This window comes from Taudactylus pleione, unplaced genomic scaffold (assembly GCF_031769625.1).
Source record: "Taudactylus pleione unplaced genomic scaffold, aTauple2 ptg000228l, whole genome shotgun sequence".
In the NCBI taxonomy this organism is placed as follows: domain Eukaryota; kingdom Metazoa; phylum Chordata; class Amphibia; order Anura; family Myobatrachidae; genus Taudactylus; species Taudactylus pleione.
The window spans coordinates 2,894,280-2,920,401 of record NW_028284630.1 but is presented as its reverse complement, the minus strand read 5'-3'; the positions used below and the strand labels follow the sequence as shown (position 1 = coordinate 2,920,401).

General features: G+C 42.7%; 1 long non-coding RNA gene across 2 annotated transcripts in view; it reads right to left on the bottom strand.

Moving 5' to 3' along the window:
• LOC148517061 (uncharacterized) overlaps positions 1-26,122 on the bottom strand; it is a 125,907-nt gene that overhangs the window by 76,670 nt on the left and 23,115 nt on the right. For both annotated transcript variants that reach the window (XR_015879333.1, XR_015879334.1), the window contains exon 2: positions 1,458-1,581. This is a non-coding gene — a long non-coding RNA (uncharacterized LOC148517061). The remainder of the gene's footprint in view (positions 1-1,457; positions 1,582-26,122) is intronic.

The window sequence follows — 26,122 nt, the reverse complement described above, 5'->3', positions numbered from 1 at the left end:
AATACATATGAATTAATTTTATTATAGTTTCTTAAACTACATTTATTGAATATATGGATTTTTGTGTAATACATTTTATATTTTATTCCATCCAAAGTGATATACTGTATGATTGTTTACAAATTACTTTTAATATCACATTAGTGCTACTACAGTACTTTGTTGGTATTTGTAGATGTTTCGGGACTGCCTATTCTTGTTCTATAGTAGCAGCTTTGCCTAACAATCCCTATCAGTGCCTGTTTAATAATACCAATCATTGGTATTTGTTTTCTCTTTTGAGACTTTAATCTACCTTTTGTAAACCTTATGTACACAATGAAAAAATACAGGTGCACAACTCCAAATTAACTGATTATATATAAATAAATACATTTTGCAGTAAATACAATAGAGGTTTTTGGCATAATCTTGGCCAAGCTTATGGGCCTGCCCACCATATCCGGGTAACCTCTTGTCGGGCAGGTCCCTAACATACTAAGGCTCAAATCCAGAGCGCAGGACACCCCCAAACTAGCCCAGCCAATCCACCCCAAAGCACCGCTCTAATAAGAAAAGTGAAGTGTTAAGAGCAGCCGCTGGCCGCATATAAAGCATAAAAATAAAAAAGTGAAATACATATATATATAAAGGAAACAGACAGTGAAGCATTAAAATGTGTTAAAGGAAAATGTGTTATACTGCGGTGCCCTGAAGCAGATCAGCAAAGCAATCCAGGGAGACCCACACCCCAAAAATGAACCAAAGCTGCACTACACAGTACAAACATTAGGAGGACTTACCTATATTGTGCCCTGACTGGTGTGCATATTACATTGCCAGACTCCATGCTGTAACCAATGTAGAAGTGCTAGTCTGAGTGGGAAGTGGCTCAGGCTTCCCAGGTGTGCAAATCAATGCACTAATTTGGTTACAAAGAAAATAGATCTCAGACTGCACATTCTGGACATATATATATATATATATATATATATATATATATATATATATATATATATATAATTGGAGGTGCTACCTGTGGAGACCATTGATATATACACAAAGAAAAAATACAGGTGCACAACTCCAAATTAACTGATTATATATAAATAAATACATTTTGCAGTAAATACAATAGAGGTTTTTGGCATAATCTTTGCCACAATTGAGTTGCATGGGCATACATAAAAATAAGATAGGTGAAAGCACAGTACATTTACAGAGGAGAATGTCCTAACAGAACTCTCTAAACTGAAAGTGGAGAAATCAATGGTGCCAGATACGATACATCCAAGGATACTAAAAGGATTTAAACAGGTGCTGGTAGCACCATTAACTGAATTATACAACCAGTTACTAACTACAGGAGTCATTCCAGAGGACTGGAAAAGAGGCAATGTAGTCCCACTGCACAAAAGTGTAAGCAAGGAAAAAGCAAGTAACTACTGACCAGTGAGCCTTAGGTTAGGAGTACTTACCTTTAGGTGTCGGCATTGTAACATGGTCGGGATGCCACCGTAGGGATTCTGAATGCCGGGATCCTGAGTGCCGGCATCCTGTGCACAACCCATTGAATACTGTGTTCAGTTCTGGAGGCCATATCTACAGAAGCATATAAATACATTATGGACTGTACAAAAAAGGGCAACTAAAATGGTGAATAGCCTACATAAAACTTACCAGAAACGACTAAAATATTAATATATATAGTTTCTAGCAGAGAAGGGAAAGAGGGGGGTCGTGATAAAAATGTTCAAATATCAGGGGTTTTAACAAAGAAAGGAGGCAAACATTCTTCAAAAGAAAAGAATATTAGAACACAAGGACGCTGAAACTGGATGGAGGTAGGTTCAAAGGAAATGTTAGGAGATATTACTTCATGTAAAGGGTAGTGGATAAATGGAAAAGCCTCCTACCAGAGGTGATAGAGGCTAAGACAGTAGAGCAATTTAAACATGCTTATGTTAGGCATAAAAATGTCCTTACAAAGGACAAAGGGGTCTATTTACTAAGCCTTGGATGGAGAGAAAGTGAATGGAGATAAAGTACCAGCCAATCAGCTCCTAACTGCCATGTCACAGGCTGTGTTTGAAAAATGACAGGAGCTGGTTGGCTGGTACTTTATCTCCATCCTAGAAAATAGACCCCTAAGAATCAAATAGGGTTGAGGTTACCAAAAGATGCAAAAGGGGCAGACTAGATGGGCCAAGTGGTTCTTATCTGCCATCAAATTCTATGTTTCTATGTTTTACTTCCAGGAGTCTGGGAAAGCAGCAGAAGAACTTGGACAAATGGTATACTATATGCACACATTAGTCTCCTTCTACACTGGATAGTGTTTGTTATATAGTATTAATAATTAAAAATATTGATGGTCTATAGCACTGTGCCCCTAACAGTGAATGTTTTCCAGATCTCCTTTTTGGTACACAGGTGTATTCATTACATTGCTGACACATTTTAAAACATTCACAGGTGGCGCTAATTATATCATTTGTGATACTGAGTTACTGAAGAGATCTGTAAAACATGCAGCTCTAATATACTTATAAATATACTATTACATTTGTTGTCATGGTGTGGGCCGTTTCCAGGCAACCAAACCCCTTCCCTCAGCATTTGCCTATGCCTTAATGAGAACTGTACTACACTATAGATGATTTCAAACAGTAAGCATTGCTAAAGGAAAAACTATCTGAGGAATGATGGGCTCTGCTAGAATCGATGATGTGCCACTCCAGGTCATACACTACATATGAGAAGCAGAGACAAACACAGCCACTGGAGATTGTAGAGGGCATTAATGTGCATGATACAGACAGCCCTCCAGCACAGCAACATTCTGGGGAATACTAACCAGAATGTTGCTGGCCGAAGACCTCTCTGAGTCATGCACTTAAATACACATTAATGCCTTATACACTATGATTTACCAAATATTAGGCTATATATATATATATTATATATAATTATATATATATATTTACACATACATATACAAAGATATATATTTTCTGTATATACTCATATATATATTACAATGTTAGAGATGTGTGCTGACCCCCGTGTTTTGGCTTGGGATCTGGATTCATCTTCGTGTTTTAATTCTGAAATCTAGATTTTCTGTTTAAATAATAAAAAGTTTTTAAAAACAGCTATAATGTAATTTTTGCAATCCAAAACGTGAAATTCAGATTTAAAATCTGAATTCCAAACCGTGGGTAGATCAAAAGCGCAACTTGTACCTCACATATTTATGAATCTGGATAAATCCGAATCATGATTCTGATCTTAATGCAGTTCGGAATTCAGATTATAAATCCGAATTTCACGTTTTGGATTGCTTAAATTACATGATTTTAGCTTTTTTTGAAAACTTTTTATTATTTTGAAAAAAAAAAAAAAAACAGATCCAAAACCACCAAAACACTTTGTGATTATATATATATATATATATATATTCCAGTAGGCACGGCACACTCCTTCCCAAATATCCACAATTCACAGCTAGATTATCCATATACAACAACTCCAAAGAGCGGCACTCGGCAGTCTGATAAAAAAAACAGCTCCTCTCAGCTTTACGAAAGCAACATTTCCGGCTTTAACCACTTAACTGACAATTTCTTTTTTTTTTTAAAAACGCTCCAAAATTGTCGGGTTTTTTTATGATTGCATTAGGTCAAGAACACCATTTTAAAACGTATCCAACACGATTTAAAAAAAAAAAAAAGTCTTATCACAGTATACCATATAAATAGTATATTATATGGTATTGATGCCTATTAACAGCGGTTCCATCAATGGGCCAACCATCGATAAAAAATCATTGATTGAGACCGATGTTTCATTAACACATACATATACATACACACACACACACATAAATATACACACATACATACAAATGTAGCCAAGCTCAGCTATACCGCAATGCGATCATGGCATGGATGGCGACTAGCATGGCTATGGCACCGCACTCCATAGACTTCATTGGGATACTCACCAGCTGCGAGTGCTCACAGCCTGGCGATTGCTGCGCTATGCCGCAATGCACGAGGAGGCTGGCTACACCTATATATACAGAACGCTGCTTACACACTGGCAGCTGAATATAGGTCAGCGGTGCCACCATTGGATTGGTGCTGGCTTCCTCTAGCTGGGCAGGGAGAGGGGTTCGTGTAGCCCAGCAGGTCACCTTTTTACCTCGGCGGCTGCTCCATCCTCTGCAGCTGCCGGATGTTGGATCCGCGGGGTTGCCTTCTGTAGCCAGGCGGCGGGGGGCTAGGACCGCAGCTGCTCCTTCCTATTGCAGCCACCGGGTGTGTGTACTGCTGGGCTGCTTGTCCCTTTTATTCTCCCCGGCGGCTGCTCTCTAGCTAGGCGGCTGCAGGAGGGCAGGGGGGAGGTGGCCGGCTTCTATTTGCCCGGCAGCTGCTCCTTTCTCTCTGCAGCTGCCGTGTTGCCTTTAACTAGGCAGCAGTGAGGGAAAGTGAGGAGGTGGAGGCCAGCGGGTTACCTTTTTTCCTTGGCGGCTGCTCCATCCACTCTGCATACATACGTTGATATGTATGCAGCCTGACAAATGGGATTAAAGCCCGAAACATTGCTTCAGTATAGCTGAGAGGATTTGTTTTTTATCAGACCGCTGAGTGCTGCTCTTTGGAGTTTATATTTATATATTATATATATATATATATATATATATATATATTCCATAGATAATGTCCAATTAAGGCTTCTTAGACATGATCTGAAAATTCACAAAATCTACTGAATTTCTGCCACTCAAACTTAAAAAAGCAATGAAATTCCGATCATTAAGACTGATGACTTAATGGACATTTTCCTTGCGCAGTATAGATATCGTGTGCCATCACTACCTGTGGTTAACTGCAGATTCAGCACTCTCACAGAGTGAAATTGCTGTCACTCTCAAAATGGTGGAACTTCTAATTCACAGATTTGTATGCTCATTGGAATACACACATGCAATCTATGCAACTGAGGTCTGAGCAGTTATGTGACTCACACATCCCACTCAGTGCCCACAATCTTCCCATTCATTCACCACAACAATTCCACTGGGCTCCAACATCCTTCTCACTCCATACATCCATCTCATTCAGAATACACATTCAACTCCCTAATTTCTAAAACTATCATACTCTGTCTATGCAAATACACTATCTGTGCCTCCATGCTGCTCCATCTTCCCCAATCCCTACAGCTGTGTGGTCTCCTAATTGTACTTATTCTTTATTCCCTTATCCGCACCAAACTGTTTTTGCCAATCTGCACTGCCCTGTCTTCCTGCATCTGTGCCACTCTGTTTCCTTCCATCTGCACCACTACCTTACCCCAAGCCATGCCACTTTGTCTTCCCCTCATCTGTGCCAGTCTTTCTTCCTCCATCTGCACCACTCTGTCCCCCCCAACAGTGGCACTCTGTCTATGCCCCACCCTATCTGCACCAATCTGTCTTCCCCAATCCCTACTGATGTGTGTTCTCCCATTGTGCTAGTCTGTATTCCGTCATCCATACCAATCTGTCTTTACCCATCTGCACTGCTCTGTCTTCCCACATCAATGCCCCTCTGTAACCCCCATCCATGTCGTTCTGTTCTCCATACCTCTGCCTTTCCCATATCCGCACCACTGTTTTCCACCCATCTGCATCACTTTGGCTCCCCCATCTGTGCTGCTTAATCTTGCTTCCCTCTCCATGCCTTTCTGTCTCCCCCATCCACACCACTTTGTCTCTGCCCCATCCATCCCACTCTTATCCCATCTGTGCAGCTCTATCTTTTGCTCAGGTCTCAGCTGCATAGACTGCCTGTATTCCAATAAGCACACAATTCTGTAAATTAGCAGCTCCACCATTTTGTAGTGACAGTAATCTCACTCTGTGAGAGTGCTGAATCTGCAGTTAACCACAGGGTGTGATGGCATACCATATCTGTATTGCACAAGGAACACATCCATTAAGGGGTCAGCCTTATTGATCGGAATTTCATTGCTTCTCTAGGTTTGAGTGGCAGAAATTCAGTCAGTTTTGTGAAATTTCAGATCATGTCTAAGAAGCCTTAATGGGACATTATCTATGGAATATACAGTATATATATATATATATATATATATATATATCTCACAACTCCAAAGAGCAGCACTCGGTGGTCTGATAAAAAACGACTCCTGCAGTAGCAGGGGACAATAATGAGTTACCTAACTAACCTTGGCCCTCATTCAGAGCCGCACGTTAACAACAGTACGCTCGTTGCGTTCCGATGTTGACTAACCGCGCATGCGTTGGTGTTACACCGCGCATGTGCGTACGGCAGATTGCGAGCTTTTTTTCTCTCGTTCCTAAAATAGCGTACAGGAAGTGACATGTCAAATGTGATTGACAGAACAGGGCGTTTTTGGGTGTTGACGGGGGTGGAGATGACAAAACGCAGGCGTGGCGAAGCGTTTTTGGGGCGTACATACATTAGCAGATGCGAACGTCAAATGTGTTCGGACCGTCTCATACGTCACTGAAACATCCGCTTCCCCTTCAAAATGCTCGCACAGCTTAGGGTCAGGATTACTCGACCACATTGGCGATGGCCTTCTCCTCCGTCCCGGGACTCCACGATGGTGCTGCGATTAATCGTGGCTGGTCAGTAAAGTAATTAGTGTTGGATTGAAATCCGGCTTGGTATGTGTTTGGAAAGCAGTTTATTGGGATAGCACAAAAGCGTACGCAGGTGGAAATCAGAGCTGCTAATGTCATGATTACATAATCAATTAGCGTACATTTTTGGGCTTTTATTTTGGCCACAATTTGGTGGTTATGGCCTATTGTAAAAATAATGTCATCATCTTTTAATTAGCTCCCCTTTTTTTTGGTTTACTGTGGAATTTGCATCGCTATGTGTTTTTTTAAACGTTCCTTAAAGAGGCCTTTTTTTTAACAAAAGAGGGTCAGTTTTTGCGTTTAAGGCCAGGATTAAAAGTAACCCATTTGTACAATAATGTCACAATACAATGTCAGTGTTTTTTTTTAAATTTATTGTTTACACACAAACAAATTGGCATAATATTGTATTGCCTTTTTTTGTGGCCAAGATATTTGATAAAAAAAAAAACAAAACATAACTACTAACATAATCGTAAATACAAAATTTAAAAACATTTCACAAGAAAGGAGAGGGAAGTTTTGACCAGAAAGGAATATGAGCCAAGCACAGAAGGAAAGTGGGAAAAGTCGCCATTGCTGTCACCGTTTTCTCGCCCGTTTGGCTGGGTGAGGGTGGGCGCCAGACCGGGTCCGGGATGCCATCGGGCTGGCCTGTCCAGAGGCAGATGTTGTGGCCTCTGGACTAGGCACAGGGCTAGGCACATTTGGAGGATTGCCTGATGTTGTGCCAGAGGTAGAGGATCTGGATGTTCCGGCAGGAAGGGAGGTCGGCTCCACCATGTGCTGGCAAACGAGCTGCTCCAGGGCATCGGCGATGCGGATGTTGGCCCTGGTATTTTCCGCCAGGGCCTGAGCAATGGTCACGTTGGCCGCAGCATTTTGCTCCAGGGCCTCAGCCACCCGTATCAGACTGGCGTCCATCCTCTGCAGAATCTCCGTATGGCAATCCGATTTAAAATTGAGTTCTGTGAGGAGGCCCACTGCCTGCGAGGGGGCACGCCCTGGACTGGCTTCTGCAGGGTCCTCAGCCGGATGTACTGGTTCCTCCCCTGCAGAGTCAGCAGAAATTCTGCGGCCAAGGCTCCCCTCTGGAGCAGACTCATCCGCCTCTGTCTCTGTTAGGAAATTGGAGAAAAGACTCACATTAGAATCTACATATTGGCACAATAGCATTTCTGAGTTGGTGACATCACAAGACTTACCTTGGCCAACATGAGGAGCCGCAAAGTCTGGCATGTCCGTATCCATGTTGGACACGCCAAACACCTCCACAGCCTGCACACACCCCTGTGCCATCTCTTCTAAGTCTGTCAACTCCAATGACACAGGGGTGGGACCCCCACCTGTCCCCCTTGCATGCCTAGCCCTGTCGGCAAGTTTTTGTTTTAGACGATATTTGAAGTCTGCCCATCTGTGGAATGAATTTGGAACCATTATCCTTTTTTTTACAATGGGGTTTGTTTATAGGATGGGAAAGTGTTTACTTACCGCCGTTTGACATCCCGGGCTAGACGGACATAATCACCCACCCTATTGACAGCAACGGCGACCTCCTCCCACATTCTCCACTTCTGGCTTTGGCTCATATTCCTGGCTGCCTGGGGCAGGATGTCAACGCACTTCTGGATCAAAACCTCCATCTCCTTGCTTGTGAAATGTGGCTGCCTTTTTTTTTTTGCAGCTTTGGCGGGTTGACTGGGGCCAGCAGTCTCTTCCATGTCATCCTCCTCACCTATTTGGGTAAATATGCAGATTTAGCCACTTCACAACTTGCACAATATTATGTTTTAAAATACTCATTGACACAAAATGCATGAAGGCCTTACCGCCGCAATTTAGACCATTGTTTCCCTGGTTTGAAGCCATGTCTCTGCTTCCAGCATGAAATCATCCAGAAATTCTATGTGATTTCGTGACGTATTTATACATGCGTCGTTAGTTTGCGGCCGCATCATTGATTGTGCGTCCCTATGATTCATCCTTAATTTGTGCGGGAAAATAAACACTATTTATGGCTTGGTGTGTGTGGATTCGAGGTGGGGTTGTTGGAGTGTTGTTGGTTAAGTGGTTTGGATTTGGTTGGTTGGTTGCGTTTGGAGGATTTTGGAGAGTTGTTTTTTTGTTTTTTTTTGCTACATTTCTTTGGTTTTTCCGTTCGCATTTTTTTCATTTTTTCACCATCCTTTCCTGATTTGGTAAGTTTTGTGCATTCAAATTTGTGGCCAATTGGTGTATTCTTCTGTTTTGTGGTTAGTTAATTTGTTTAACACTCATTTCATCTTTTTTAGTTTTTTTTTGTTTTCGGACCCAAAGAAGTTTTTTGAGGACATCTTATATATTCGAGTTGGGTAAGTCCATTTTTTGTCTTGCATTTGCGAATGAATTACGGCATTTTTGACTGTTGGTGTAGTGACTTGCATTTGCGAATGAATTACTGCATTTTTGACTGTTGGTGTAGTGACTTGCATTTGCGAATAATTTACCGCATTTTTGACTGTTGGGGTAGTGACTTGCATTTGCGAATAATTTACCGCATTTTTGACTGTTGGGGTAGTGACTTGCATTTGCGAATAATTTACCGCATTTTTGACTGTTGGGGTAGTGACTTGCATTTGCGAATAATTTACCGCATTTTTGACTGTTGGGGTAGTGACTTGCATTTGCGAATAATTTACCGCATTTTTGACTGTTGGTGTAGTGACTTGCATTTGCGAATAATTTACCGCATTTTGGACGGCTTATTCATCATATAATCCAGTTTTGCTTTTCCCTTTTCCATTTTTTGGGTCCATTTGAACCCTATTTGACGTACGGTGTGCAATGTAGTTTTCATCGATGGCCAAATGTGTTTTTCCGTTATTTTCTGTGTTGGCTTGCAACAATTTTTAACCAAAAAAAAAACCCTCTAAATTTTTGACGTCTCATTGTTGCCTTTTTTACAGTTTATACGTATCATGACAATACCCCGGCATGTAAGCAGCTATGGATGGTATCAGAAAGCTAAGTTGTTTTTTCTTACTTTTGGGGTGGGTCAAAAGCCTTACATTGTAAACTTTGAATTTCAGGTAGATCTGGGGCGAATTGTTCTGGCCCTGCTCCCGGAAGACGACCAACCTCAAACTCGTCCCAGGCGTAGGCATCGTAGGCATGCAAGGCCCCAGATATTTCGAACACGTGTCACCCTTTTTGGAATGCCCGATGATGAGGTTTTAAGACGCTACCGTCTACCTCCCAAAATCATCATAGACACTCTCTCATTAATAGAAAGTGATCTTGAGCGGCAAATTGACAGTCCAACAGCAATACCACCACTGACGCAATTTATGGCGGTGTTACATTTCTGTGCCTCAGGATCGTTTCAAACAACGGTCGGAATAGTGGCGGGCATCTCCCAATCCTCCTTTTCCCGGATCCTGAGGGCAGTGATGGAGGCACTTTTCAAGCACCTCCATCATTTTATTAAAATGCCTTTGGATATGGGTGCCCTTAGTGTGGCCAAGGCCAATTTTTACCAAATAGCTGGCTTCCCACACATCATAGGGGTTGTGGATGGTACTCACATACCACTTCAGCCTCCAGCACGGCTGGAGGCCATATTTAGAAACAGGAAACACTATCACTCCCTGAATGTAATGGTGGTATGTGATGCCTCCCTCCAGATCCTGTCCCTGAATGCTAAATTACCCGGAAGTGCTCATGACTCCTTCGTCATCCGGCAATCAGGGATATGGCAGAAATTAACCAACCTACAAGCTGGTGATGCGTGGCTTCTGGGTAAGTGGAGACCTTTAGTACATAACAATGTTAAGCTTGATACACAGTGTTCCTGATGTGGTCTATTTTTGTTCACAGGAGACAGTGGATACCCTTGCATGTCCTGGCTGCTCACTCCTTATTTGGCTCCCACACCAGGGCCACAAAGTGCGTATAATTCCGCACTTACAGCCACCAGGCAAGTGGTGGAGCGCTGTATCGGCCTTTTAAAAGGCCGATTCAGATGCCTCCACCGCTCTGGTGGCGAGCTCATGTATGTGCCGGATATGGTGTCTAAAATTGTGGTCCTGTGTGGGATATTTCACAACATTGCCATAAGGAGTGGTGTCCCAATGCAGCCAGAGGATGCCTTACCTGAGGATGGCCCCCCCGAGGTTGGTCGAAGGTCAGTATGTGGGGGGGCCATACGCGATGATGTGGTGGCCAGATTTTTTAGGTAAGTTTGTTCAAAACTCCAGTGTTTATACCTAATGTGTTTGTTTTTTTTGGCAAACATCTAATTTATTTTTAATTTTCTCACCATCTTCTGTTTGTTCACATAATCTTTGGCACTCCAACGCTCACTACTTCCTGCTACCCTTACCAAACCTGGATCTGGTCCTTTTGGGCATATATTCTGGAACCCATATCGCAACGCCATGTTTGTGGAATCATGTTGGCATGGTCCTTCGTCAACCAGTTCTTGATTTTGTGTTTTTATTTATTTTTTTCTTGGTATGTGTTGTATTTGAATTTATCACTGTGTATTTTTTTGGGGAGTGACCACTTTGTTTTCTCTGTTATGTGGTGAATAAATGTTTGAAGAGTGAAATGGTCTTCCTTTTTTGGGACGTTAACAGCAAGTGTAACCAGGTTAACACAAGTTACATTTGACTAAGGGGTAAACCAGTACTGACGCCAGATGAGCAAAACTGAAATATGTTTTCAGCTTTCCAATCCACACCAAAAGGAAGCCTGGCCCAACCTTGGGATTTGTAAGATTGGCCTAAGCAGCTTGCGCACCAAGTAGGAACCTGGAAAATGTAGAAATCTGAAATTGACACTACACCCAAAAAGGGAAATTACATTGTTACTGTTATGTGTTTCTGGTGTCTGTTTGACATACAAAGACAAAACACAATCTAACTTTTAAAAAAGGGAAATCCTTGCAGGAACTTATGTCAGGCTAAACTATCTTGGTTTTGGTTTTTAAAAATGAGCCACAACGTATATTTGTCTTTAAAATTTTATTGGGAAAATACAACAAAAAAAAAAAACTAATGCCGAAGGAGGCCAGACAGCCGGTCGAGGGCCACCAGAAGGCCGATTACATGGTGGCGCATCTGCCCCACAACATCCGCCACCTCTTGCCGACGCCTCTGTTCCTCTGTGGGTGAGAAAAGTGTGTGGGTTAATACAACAATAGGGACTCCACAGAAAAACATTAATTAAAAAACAAATCACTCCTAAACCCAAAAACATAAATAAAAAGGGTGGGCTGGCAAAAATACAAGGCCTAGGTACAAATTCCCACAGGTATGATATGTGTATGCTTAAATCACCAGGAAGAGGTAAAGGCAAACCTTCACAATCAACAAAAGTCAAGCCACAAAAACACGAAGAAAGGCACGACACATGATTACATACAAACAGTTTGTGCTTTAAAAAAAAATAATAAAAAACATACCGGGAAACAAATCGGGAGCTCCGGCAAAACCTCCATGATCCTCCTCGGAGGATCCGTCATTCCCCAAAGAATGGGGCGGAGTTATGCTGGACTCCGGGGAGGGGGTAATTGGAAGAGGGGTGGGTGGAGGAGAGGGGGAAGTGGGACGGAGGGGAAGGAGTCCCGACATTTCCGGGAGAGGGTCTGGGAAGGATGGGGAGGAGTGGGGAATAGGCGAAAGATTTGGGGTGGAGTGTTGGCTGGGGGTTGGGGAGAGTGGGCGGGAACGCCGACGTTGACGGCGGAGTCTTGGCTGTCCCCCTAAAATATGTCAAATAAATTGCGTTTAGTTTATGGACAAATCCGGCCAAACAAACAAACAAACAAAAAAAAAAACAAAAAAAAAAATAGCAGTAGAATTAAAAATTCATAAAAGGAGGGAAAACATGCAGACGCAGATATGAGTACAAATAATAAATAGAACAGACATGAAAACATGCAGACGCAGATATGAGTACAAATAATAAATAGAACAGACAGGAAAACATGCACACGCAGATATGAGTACAAATAATAAATAGAACAGACAGGAAAACATGCACACGCAGATATGAGTACAAATAATAAATAGAACAGACAGGAAAACATGCACACGCAGATATGAGTACAAATAATAAATAGAACAGACAGGAAAACATGCACACGCAGATATGAGTACAAATAATAAATAGAACAGACAGGAAAACATGCACACACAGATATGAGTACAAATAATAAATAGAACAGACAGGAAAACATGCACACGCAGTTTGCCCCACAAACACAAACATTAAAACCACAATACATAACACTTACTTGCCAGGATCTGCATGCGAAAGCATGCCAGCAAGCGGGGCGTTCGCCGTTGCAGGTCGGACCACCTGCGCTCCAGCTGCCCGATGTTGCGGCGTGATCCAAAGGACCGCAGGCGGGACCGTACCTCCGCATACGCGGAGCGCTTCTGCCGGTTGGTCATGGGTTCTGGCTGGCTGGTGATCCGGCGATCCATGACCTCCGTAAGCACCAGCAGCTCACGCCTGGTGAATGCGGAGGCTCTCATGATGGCAATGGTGTTTTTCTTAAAAATCATTTTTGATAAAGTGTGTAAAAATTTTCTGATTGGCTAATGTATTTTGGAAATTAACAGGAGCAATTTTATTGGTTAGTGTATGAGTCATGTGTTCGACAGGGCCAGAAATCTATGGAGAGTTAGGATAGGCTTGATGCAGTGACATGCGTAAGCAAATTTAAATAAAGAAATGAACCCAGGGAAATATGCGGGGATACACAGCAATAGTACAATTGTTTAATTGTGGTTCACATGTTTTTTAAACAATACAAGCGAATGTTTCATCCGTACGTATTCTGCGGGTAAACACAAACACAGACAAGAGTAAAGTTTCTTGCATTGTGTTGAAAAAAAACAAACAATTAAGCTAATTGATACATTGATTGGCATGATACGATTGATGGAGGTAGGCAGAATAAAGGAGCAGGTAATCGACATCTGACAAGGCCACTTCCTGTTTATACTTGTGCGTGCGTTCCTTTCAAGCCATTTCGGGGATGTACGCTCGCTATTTCGTACGCTCGTTAGTTAGAGGAGGGGTCGTCAGAGTTTAGGGAGGAATTTTAGATGCGAACGAAAATACGAGCGAGCCATTGAATTTAAATATTTTTGTACGTACGCCTAACGTACGTGCGCCCGCTTGCGTGCGGCTCTGAATGAGGGCCCTTGCCTGCAGAGTCTTCACTTGTGCATCGAGTGCCGCTGATCTGTTTGTTTCTGTTCGAGTCTGCCTGAGTTGTGTCTGGCTGCACTGGATGGCACTTGCAGTGCTGCTTATACATCAACATTTGGAGGAGTGCTGCCCATGCAATAATATATATATATATATATATGTTCAAGATAAACGGCACTCCTTAATAGACTGCAACTACTCCGGTGCCTTTCCAAAAAATTCAACATGCAGATATATGAGGACGGCACTCAAAAAAGAGGGGCTCTCACCAGGCTTAAAAAGAGAAATGAATCCACCTTCATTCAAGTGACAACTTATGAAGGTACTTCGACATTTTGGTCACAGCGGATGACCTTCCTCAAGAGTCACAACATAACACAAGTAGAATAACTGCAACCCACCAGCATGTAGGATACAGGCATTGTAATTATATATATATATATATATATATATATATATATATATATATATATATATATAGTAACATGGGGTATAGAAATGAGAACTCTAGACAGGCAGGCACTCGGTAAAGCAGTGTCTTTTAATTGCAGCAGATGCTGCACTTTAGGATATATGGGCTTAGGACTGGACGCACACAGACATATCACAACTAAACATAAAAGGTCACAAAGTAAATGTTCAAGCACTCCTCTTGCTTAGCAGTCAGCATTGGCTTGCAGACACAATTAGCCATGCTCTACCACCATAGCCCTTTCCCTGGCACTCCAACACTTAATCCTACTACCTGGCCACTAGACAGCGTCAGGGCCAAGATCATCAGGTGTGTAAGAGTTTTAAACTCTTCATCTGCTGCTCAGTGATGAGTTGCAGCTGGGCCTGTGCAACGGTGAAAACATGGCGTTCCACACCTCCATTGCTGCAAACTGGACAAGGTTCACTCTATACTCCCTTGGAGGGAGCTGATCCCACAGGAATGTGGGTAATTTAGACGAGAGACAACCCCTCTCACAACACATCTCCTCCTTTCTCTTTTCCAAGCCTGGGGAAGTGTACATCTTCTTTTGGGACTGCCAACAACCTTAAGTCTTCTTGCGGATGCTGGGTTGTACTTTTCCCCGCCAATCCGTGGACAATGTATCTCTTAAAGAGTCATTGTGATATCCAAGCGGTCCAGTGAGACAGGGTCTGGACTTTCTTCTTGCCAGGGTTTGAGCATTATTGACATGGTATATCTGCTCTGAATGCCTTCTTCCTGGCTAAATGACAGTCATTTGCTGGTCCTACAGGTTCCACCATATTGTAGGGTCCGTGCCAATGGGCAAACAACTTACTTTCCTCTGTCGACACCAACACTAGAACTTTTTCCCCCTGGATGAAACTTTCTGATCTGAGCCGTTGTATCATAAGCTCATTTCTGACAAGCTTGGTCCTCTATAAGGTTTTCTTGAACAATGGGCCCTATTTTATACATCCGTTCATATAATTTTCTAATGAACTCCACAACATTTGGTACCTCTATTTTCTGCTGTTCCCAGCCTTCCTTCAATATGTCTAGGACACCTCTTGGTTGCCTTCCAAAGAGGAGCTCAAATGGGCTAAACTCAGTTGAGGATTGGGGTACCTCACATATGGCAAAATGAGGTAGGGGAGTACTTCATCCCACTCCAGTTTATTATCCAGGACAGCCCAGTGTATCATAGACTTTCAGGTCCTGTTAAATCTTCCCACCAATCCATCAGTCTGTGGGTGGTATACTGAGGTATGCAGTCATACTATTCCCAACTTCTTACACAGTTCTGCCATTTCTTGGGACATAAATGGAGTCCCCTGATCTGTAAGGATATCTTTAGGGAACTTGAGTGAGAAAAGAAGAGCATCAACTCCCTGACAATAGTAGTTGTTTTGGTATTTCACAAGGGTATCGCTTCTGGATAGCGGGTGATGAAATCCAAGATCACCAGAACATATTGGTTACCCCACTTTGATTTGTCCAGTGAACCAACAATATCCACTGCAATGCGATCAAATGGTACCTCAACAATTGGCATTGGCACTAGTGGTGCTCTGAAATGAGGCATTGGGCTGGTTTTCTGGCACACGTGACACCGTTGGCAGTATCTTTTTACTTCAGCTGTGATTCGCGGCCAAAAGAATTGGAGACTATGTTCCAGTGTTTTCTCTTCTCCGAGATGACCTCCCCAAAGATGGGTATGTGTGGCTTGCAACACTAATGGCATATGTACCCTGGGCATCAACAACTGCCCAATCTTATTCCCTTGCTCCACTTCAACTCTATATAGCAGATTAACTTTAAGGACAAAATTTGGAGTACCCTCCAGTGGATAGGCAGTTTTTGTGACACCATTAACTTCTATGACACTAGCCTGGACATTACCGAGGGCAGCAATGTTTTATATATCTCGGGCAAAACATTGCAGGTCTATGTCAGCTGGCAGCGTATCCCAATCCGGAATGGGGCTATCCTTACTTAATATTGGTGAGTCAGACATTCTTTCTCCAAAGGACTGGCCATGCTTTTCCACTCTTCAACCTTTTCCGAGGTAGGTGCCTGGAGACTTTACATTGGCGTTGTCTCTGTGGTTCCTTTATGAGCTCAACAAATCCTGAGAAATTGCATCCCAATATGATAGGATAGGGGAGCTTAGGACCTACTTCGGTGACCACCTCATAAGTGTGCCCCTTTATGGTGAGGCTCACTCACACCCGGGAGAAGTTTTATGTGGATCCATGAATGCAGAGTACTTCAATTAACTCTGGCACCGTTTCCACTGCCCTGTGCAGGACAGCCTCTGAGATCAGTGTTATCTCACTCCCTGAGTCTATAATAGCTGGGAGTTCTTGAACATTCAGTAACACGGGGGTCTGGAATCCAGGGGTACCAACGTGCAATGTGTTTTTCTGGGACAGTCCCGCCTTACATGTCCTGGCTCTCTGCACTCATAGCAAATGACCCTGGCATCTCCAGTGGTGTTTCCTTAAGAAGGGGTGATAGTAGGGGTCAAAGGCCATTGGGGTGCCATCAAACGGGTCGCCCATTACCTGGTTTCTTTTCTGGAATTTTTGTAATATTTCCTGTGGTGTCATACTGCTCCAATACTTTAATTAATTCCTCTAAATTCTGAGGATCAATGTGAATGACCCAGCACTGCATATTCCGCCTTAGGGCTCTTATACACTGGTCAAAAACCACCATCTCTACAATTTGAGCAGCAGTGCAGTCTTCTGGCTGAAGCCAACTTTTCCCCTGTCTGGTGAGTTCTACAATCTGCTTTTGAATTGGTACCCCTGGTAGTAGGGTCCATTCATGGAAGTGCTGCACTTTCCCAGAAGGAGCGAGACCTGACCAGAATGGCTTATTTGACATGGGCATATTTCTCCACATCAGCAGATGACAAATCAGCAGAGTCTTCTTGAGCTGTACCAGTGAGATAGGGGGCAAGTCTATCAGCCCAAGTATCTGCTGGCCATTTTAAGTGCTGTGCCACCCTCTCAAATATTAACAAATATGCCTTTGGGTCATCCTAAGTGGATATTTTCTTTAGATGCCCTGTAGTAGCTAATTGATTGGGTCACTAATTGTATCATTTGCTTCTCTGTCTTTTGATGGGAGGCTAGCAAATTTACTATAGTATGAAAAAATTCCTCCGTTTTTACAGTGGGAGGTGTATGTAAGTACACAAGTCAGTTTACACAAATAAGTATATGCCTTTCTTTCAGAAAAGCAACTGTTATCTTTTTCTGTGTTAAACTTGAATAACTGTTTTTTTTCCTCAAGCAATTCAGGGGTTAAACCAGGGGTGTGCAGTAAGCGGCCCTCCAGCTGTTGTTGAACCACAATTCCAAGCATGCCTTGAAAAAGTTTAACAATGGCCAAAAAGCAAAACTGTGGACAGGCATGCAAGTATGTGTAGTTCTACAACAGCTGGGGGTCCGCTTATTATTATTATTATTAGTATGTGTGCCTTGCTAAACAACATGTGAACATAATTAGACAGCATGGACACTAGCTGGTGAACACACTAATCAGCACTTTAATATGTCATAAGCACCTTATTTAAGAAAGCAACTTTTTTTTCCTCAGTACACACACAAAACAGCTTTTCTTGTAGTGCATAGCAAGTTACCAGTTTTTCTGGTTCACCAACCTTAATCACGTATACCAAATGTTTTGCCTTGTCAGGTCCTTTGCTACACCTTAGGCTATTGCTCTTTGACACAGCAGTGTAGATTACCCGTACAGGCCACCACATGTAGCATGGGGTATAGAAATAAGGACTACAGATAGGCAAGTACCCTGTAAAGCAGCATCTTTTAATGGCAGCAAACACTGCACTTTAGCATACATGCGCTAAGGCCTGGACACACACAGGCATTTATCACAAATAATCATCTAAACATAAAAAGGTCACAAAGTAAATGTTCAAGCACTCCTCGTGCTTAGCAGTCAGCAGTGGCTTGCAGCCACAATTGGCCATGCTTTCCCAGCTAGCCCTTTCCCTGGCACTACAAAACTTAATCCTACTACCTGGTTGCTAGAAAGCATCAGGGCCGTGAGTTCATCTGCTGCTCAGAGATGAGTTGCGGCTGGGCCTGTGCAACTGTGAAAACATGGACTTCCACACCTCCCTTGCTGCAAACTGGACAGGGTTCATTCTAGACTCCCCTGCATGGAACTGATCCCACAGGAATGTAGTAAGTTCAGATGAGAGACAACCCCCCTCACCACAAATGTTAAAAAAGCATCAGCTGTATTCTCCAAAAATCTGTGGATTAGAATTTCCAATTATCTTTGGTGTGCCCCTCAATCTTAATTTGAGATATATATTAAACAATAATCTGTGGAGCTCTGTTGGAAAGCCCCTGCTGTTCATGGCTGCATATCTGATTGGATCTTATCTTATCTGAAACTCAGCGCCAGTCGAACATCCCATTTATATTAGGGGTGAGCGGGTTCGGATTTCTGAAATCTGAACCCCCCCGAGCCCCCCCGATCCGAGTCAGGCTCGACTTTTCCCGCCTGATTCGGATCTGAAATTGAGGCAAAACGTCATCATCCCGCCTTCCGGGTCTTGCGGGTTTTGGATTCTATATAAGGTACCCGCGTCGGCGCCATTTTCTCACTCGGCAGTAGACAGTAAAGAGGGAGGTTGGGAGTTAGGGCTGGCTGGGCTGTGTAGTGTAGTGTAGTGTAGTTCATTGTAGTGTTGTGCTGTGCTGGTGCTGTGCTGCTGTTGTCCATAGGGGCTGTGTCCACCCTTTAAAGTCCATAGGGGCTGGCTGTGTTGTGCTGTGCTGCTATTGTCCATAGGGGCTGTGTCCACTCCTCCAAAGTCCATAGGGGCTGGCTGTGTTGTGCTGTGCTGCTGTTGTCCATAGGGGCTGTGTCCACTCCTCCAAAGTCCATAGGGGCTGGACTGTGTTGTGCAGTCAGTTGTCCATAGGGGCTGTGTCCACTCCAAAGTCCTGTGAAGTGTCCCAGTCCTAAAGGGGTTCTGTAGTGTTGTCGAGGGGGTGCTCTGTCCATCAGTGGTGCTCCCCCCAAGTGCAAAAAAATATATATTTTTTCTGTTTGTGAATTGCCGCATGTGCATCAACAAAGTAGTGCCAAGCATGCGCCTGTGCCATAAGTAAAGGGCTGGCTGGCTTGACCATTAAAGAGTGCTGTAACCCCCAATGTGCAATCCAAACCAAATAAAATAATATTTTCTGTGTTTGTGAATTGTGTGCACTGTGGCTGCACGTTCATCAACAAAGGACAAGCACCAAGCATGCACCTGTGTCCCATAAATAAAGGGCCAGCTGGCTTGTCCTATAAAGGGTGGTGTAACCCCCAAAGTGCATTCCAAGCAAAATAAAAAAATATTTTCTACGTTTGTGAATTGTGTGCACTGTGGCTGCATGTGCATCAACAAAGGAGCAGCGCCAAGTGTGCGCCTGTGTCCCATAAGTAAAGGGCCGGCTGGCTTGTCCGTTAAAGGGTGCTGTAACCCCCAAATTGCATTCCAAAAAATATATATTTGTTTGTGTTCGTGAATTGTGTGCGCAGTAGCCGCATGTGCATCAACAAAGTAGTGCCAAGCATGCGCCTGTGTCATAAGTGAAGGGCCGGCTGACATGACCGTTAAAGGGTGGTAACCCCCAAAGTGCACTCCAAACAAAATAAAAAATGATTTTTTTGTGTTTGTGAATTGTGTGCGCAGTAGCCGCACGTTAATCAACAAAGTAGCGCCTAGTGTGCGCCTGTGTCATAAGTAAAGGGCCGGCTGGCTCGTCTGTTAAAGGGTGGTGTAACCCTCAAAGTGCGCTCCACAAGAAAAAAAATTCTTCTTTTTTTTCTGTCTTTGTGAATTGTGTGGGCTGTAGCCGCACCTGCATCCTCAAAGTAGCAGCGACAGGCCTGCGTCTGTCTGTTAAAGGATTACATAGTTGACAGCATCCAAGTAGGCATGTCAGACAGTCCGTACCTGTACTGGCAGGAAAAAGAGGCAATTTGGAGGCCCTTGTACAAACTGGCTCTATTTTACCTGAGTTGCCCCCCTCCAGTGTGTACTCCGAAAGAGTGTTTAGTGCAGCCGGGAACCTTGTCAGCGAAAGGCGTAGGAGGTTGCTTCCACAAAATGTGGAGATGATGTTCATAAAAATTAATTATCAACTCTTCCAGGGAGACCAGCCTCCAGAACGTACAGAGGGACCTGTATTGGTGGATTCCAGTGGGGACGAATTAATACTCTGTGAGGATGAGGATGTACACAACACTGAAGAGGGTGAGGAATCGGTGGATAAGGATGACATCTTGCCTCTGTAGAGCCAGTTTGTGCAGGGACAGATTAATTGCCAGCTTGTTTTGTGGGGGCCCAAACGAACCAATCATGTCAGCCACAGTCGTGTGGCAGACCCTGGTGCTGAAATGATTGGTTTGTTAAAGTGTGCATGTCCTGTTTATACAACATAAGGGTGGGTGGGAGGGCCCAAGGACAATTCCATCTTACACCTCTTTTTTTTCTTTGCATTATGTACTGTTTGGGGCCTAGTTTTTCAAACTGCCATCCTGTCTGCCACTGCAGTGTCACTCCTAGATGGGCCACGAGTTTGTGCCGCCCACTCGTGTCACTTAGCATAGTCATCCAGCTACCTCGGTGCAACCTTTTGGACATAAAAACACTATTGTGAGGTGTGAGGTGTTCAGAATAGACTGGAAATGAGTGGAAATTAAGGTTATTGAGGTTAATAATAGCATAGGAGCAGAAAAACCCACAAATTCTGTGATTTTAGCTGTTTTTATGCTTTTTTAAAAAAAAATACAGATCCAAAACACAAAACCCACAACCCAAAACACGGAAGGGTGGTTTTGGCAAAACCAATCCAGATCCAAAACACAAAGAAAGATCCAGATCCAAAACCAAAAAACACAAAACACGAAAAGTGGCCGGTGCACACCCCTAATTTATATATATTTTAGACAATGAGAAATGCATGTGTCATTGTTTTACTGCAGTACAAACAATGTATCCAGTCAGGGTTAATCCTAATTAATCCTTAAGGGGACTCCAGTGGTATTTTCCTAGTCCTTAATCGGCTAACGCTCTAGTGAAAGTTCCATATAAATGTGGTTTCTAATTATGTAAGGTCGACCTCAATATTGATCTTGCCTCTACACAGTATATGGTGTGGGGAACCGGACTTGGCGATCACCGCCACCACCCACTGTTGGTGGTCACGACCAGGTAGCTGCTGCGTGTGAATGGGTCCGCTCACCTGGTGAACATAGTCGGCGGTGAATGCCGGGTCCTGCTGCTGTTTCTATGACTGTCAGGGTGCTGCGCATTGAAAGGTACGATAACCTATTAGCTCTGGCCGGCGGTGAGGGCTGCTTCACGCAGGGGTATCCACTCACCTATTACGGTCTCACAGTAACACAGTCTGGGGCTCTTGAATAAACATCCAGATGGATTATAACCACGGTGCAGGCAGCAGACTGAGGGGTCTATTTACTAAGCAGTGTTATGAGACAGAGTGAAAAGTGATAAGGTGCCAGCCAATCAGCTCCTAACTGCCATCTCACAGGCTGTGTTTGAAAAATTACAGTTGGGAGCTGATTGGGTGGCACCTTATCACTTTTCACTCTGTCTCCTAACACTGCTTTGTAAATAGACCCCTATGTCCAATAACTGGAATTAATGCCGAAAAGGTATGCTAGTTTCAGTGGTGCTCCACACAATCTCTGAAGAAATACTCACAAAGAAAGAAATGCATTAATGGCGTCCCCGGAGTAAGCCTGCAAACTGGATGTTACAAGAGATCCATAAGAGATTGTGTTGAGCACCACTGAAACTAACATACCTTTCCGGTTGTGGAGCAGTGCAACTATGGCCCTCATTCAGAGCCACTCGCTAGCGGCAGTACGCTCGTTCCGAGCGATGTTCGCACATCTGCGCATGCGTACGGTTTTTAGTACGCATGCGCGAACCAGTCAGTGTGGCCGAAAATCGTTGGTACGCAATATAGCGAGGGCCTGCTATTTTGAGTGACAGAATGAGGCGTATGTGGGTGGTAACAGGGGAAGGTGCTTGAAAACGGGGAGTGGAGATCCGAACGCAGGTGTGCTTAAAGGTCAAAACGGGCGTTTTAAGGGAGTGCATAATTAATACAGCAGCGTCATTGACCACGTCACTTGGTTTTTTTAACTCAGAACTGCTCGCAAAATAGCGGTTGAAAACACCAACCACAGAATAGCGAGCAGTTCATACACTGTACGATGTACTCGATTAATCTAATAAATAGCGGACATGACGTATGGTGCGTGCGGCCAGGGGGCGTTTTTATCAAATAAACGAGCGTATGTTTTGCTCGCTTGTTCAGACTTAGAGGTGGGAACAGACTGCAATTTGCGAACGGATCATTTGAATAGCCACCCCTTGTTTTTGAACGAATGACCACAAATAGCGAACGGCTCTGAATCAGGCCCTATATTAGATTTCACAAAGATTATTGGAGTGAGTTTAAGAGGTAAAGAGTACACATTTGCAAATGCATGCTGTTGCTTTTTGCAGCCATTGTTCCTCCATAACAGGGCTTGGTCTGAATGCTGTGGGAAGTCAGGTCTTGTCCTCTAATAAAATGTGTTACAAATAAACAAACAATAACCAATGGCATGTCCCCCTGTCCTTCCCCAAAATCATCAACACGTTGTAGAGAACCAGGGCTAATACCCACTATTACAAGGAGACCACAAGCATGGAGACATCTGTAATAATATTAATTAGTCTCAGGATTGTCAGTGTAGAGCTGGATTTCTTTATGAAGGGGCACAAAAAACGGTTCCATCATTATAAATATAAAGTGAATATCCAATTCCTCTGTAATGTTGTCATTCACTCTATTAATTAAAACATGAAATCATATTTCAATTTCTTTTCACACATCGACATACAGTATAACTCTGCAGAGGAAGATCCCAAAAATGGGGCATGTATCTCATTGTGCACTGGGCCGATCCTCAAGGTGCACTGGTGCAAAACCAAGGCCTTTTGCAGTGTGCATTAGGTTAGCTTCTCAAATGAGCTCTATAAGCATATTTGTATTTCATACTCTACTTAGAGGTCTATGTACTAAGCCTTGGAGAGAGATAAATTGGATGGAGATAAAGTACCAACTAATCAGCTACTGTCACTTTACAGGTTGAGTTTGAAAAATGACAGTTAGAAGCTGATTGGTTTGTACTTCATCTCCTTCCACTTTATCTCTCTCCTAGGCTTAGTACATAGACCGCTTAAGCTGTAGACATCTTACGGTCACGGATTTATTTATTTGTCTCTGCCAATGTTTTCCCTTGAAATGTCATTGGTCTTGAAAATTGATGATCTGCGCAATATAATTTTCATGTCCTGTGCACAGGATGTCTTTCATAGTAAAGGTTCGTGCTCAGGAAAGTCTGACAAATCTTATTGCTTATCTTTTATAAATAGATATATATATATATATCTCTATCTCTATCTCTATCTATCTATCTCATGTATACAGTATATATTGTATACTCATCCATGTTATCACGAATCCCCATGCAGCATAGCACGCCCGACAGCAGCCGTTTCGCTGTTAACCTAACACCTTCATCATGAGCAAGGTGAAGGTGTTAGGTTAACATAGAAACGTCTGCTGTCAGGCGTGCTATGCTGCATGGGGATTTGTGGTCGCATGGATGAGTATACAATGTGGCCTGAGTATATGTGGCTGATATGCTCTGTCAATATGGATCGCACTGATGAATATCCCTCTATGCCTTGACATATTGCCGAATACCTTTGCTGGTTATTTTATGGAATTCATGTTTTTTGGAACTTTGTGAATATTCTTGGTTAAAGAACATTGTCTTTTGCATATAGGATATGTGCTGGCGTCTTTTTTTATATATATATATATATACACACACACACACACACACACACACACACAGTGTATATATTATATATAATTGCCCACTGACCAAACAACAAGGTATATTTGCCAAAATAAAAGTGGTGTTTTAAGCCGTAGGATTCTAGTTAATATGCCAGTTGAATGAGCTATAGACCATGAATAATGCATGTATAATTTGGAAGCCTCGGGCATTGTTTAAGGCACTTTTAGTTCTCTTTGGTCACGTTCCCTTGTTTGCTTTATTGTAACCACATTTAAAACAAGACTATTGGGACCATGGCTACCCTTCAAGAGTACATAATTATCATATTTATCTGAATGTAACTCTTCTTTTTACCAACTATAAAGCAAAGCATCTTGTATTTGAATACTAATAACCTTATATTTTTATCAGCAATTTTACTTTTGTCATATACTATCACAGTGCTTTATGCAATTCTGTGATAGAGGATCTAAGACTTTTTTTATATTCTCATATTTCTCTTTTTCTGACCCTTATTAATGACATCATCCATTAGAGCAATTATCTTACATCATTTTAACCTTAAAAACATATTTATGATAGTGACATCATACAATTTCCACTTTAATTAGTTTTGTGTTTCTATTCATTTCGTGACTGAATGGATGTTATTTTATGTAAAAGGAAATAACTGCATGTAATCCACAATGGAAATCTTTGGTCACCACGAACATGTGAACATATATTTATAGCATTTACTATTTTCCATAAATGAATACACTACTTCAATAACAAATAATCAAATTCCATAATAAGTTATTATTACAGGTACAGTCTCAGTCATTTTATTCATTTTTGTTTAAAATATTATGCTGCAGTATAACACAGCCAAGTGTACCTACAGTGTCTGCTATTTTAATGTAAAGAATTGAGGCACTGGGCACAATTCCAAGACACAGAAGGATTTCATATTTATTATTTAGGAATTTGACAAATAATATTGTATTCATGAAAACATGAAATTGGCAAGAAAATAAATAAAAATCACTATATATTAAAAATCAGTTTACTTGAACCCTGTTATATGATCTAAATATCCTGTAAATAAATATTGTATTCATTTTAGGGTGAATTAAAGTAAAAAATAATTGCAAATTGAACTTTAAAAAATAAATAATAAAAAAAAAATATATATATATATATATATATATATATATATATTAGAGATGAGTGGGTCACCCGAGAACCAGACCCACCCAAGCATAGGGTATATGAGTAGGATCCGAGTCCGGCTCTGGTTTTCCCACCTAACTCGGTATTCAAAGCGAGGCAAAACATCATGCCGCTATAGGATTCTCGTGTGGTCTGGATTCTATAATGGTCCCGGTGATATTTGCCATTTTCACTCTGGCTTTGGACAGTGTACAGAACAGACATGCTCTGTGCTGCTCTGTCTTCTTTTTACATATTGTCAACTTATAAAGGGTGCAGTGTTGTCGAGCTGGGGCTGCTGTCATTGTTGTCCTGTCAATCAAGGGGCTGGGGCTGCAGTACCATCAAGGAGCTGGGGCTGCAGTTCCATCAAGGGGCTGGGGCTGCAGTACATAAATGGATGCTGCTGTCCTGTCCATCAAGGGACTGGAGCTGCAGTACCATCAAGGGGCTGCAGTACATAAAGGGGTGCTGTGTTAATCAGGGGTGCTCTGTCAATCCAGGGTTTCTCTTCTCCAGTACATAAAAGGGGTACTGCTGTGTTCTCCTGTCCATCAAGGGGCTGGGACTGCAGTACCATCAAGGGTATGAGGCTGCAGTACATACCGGGGTGCTGCCGTGTTGTCCATAAAGGGCTTGGCTTCAGTACATAAAGGGGGGCTGCTGTTTTGTCCATAAAGGGGCTGGGG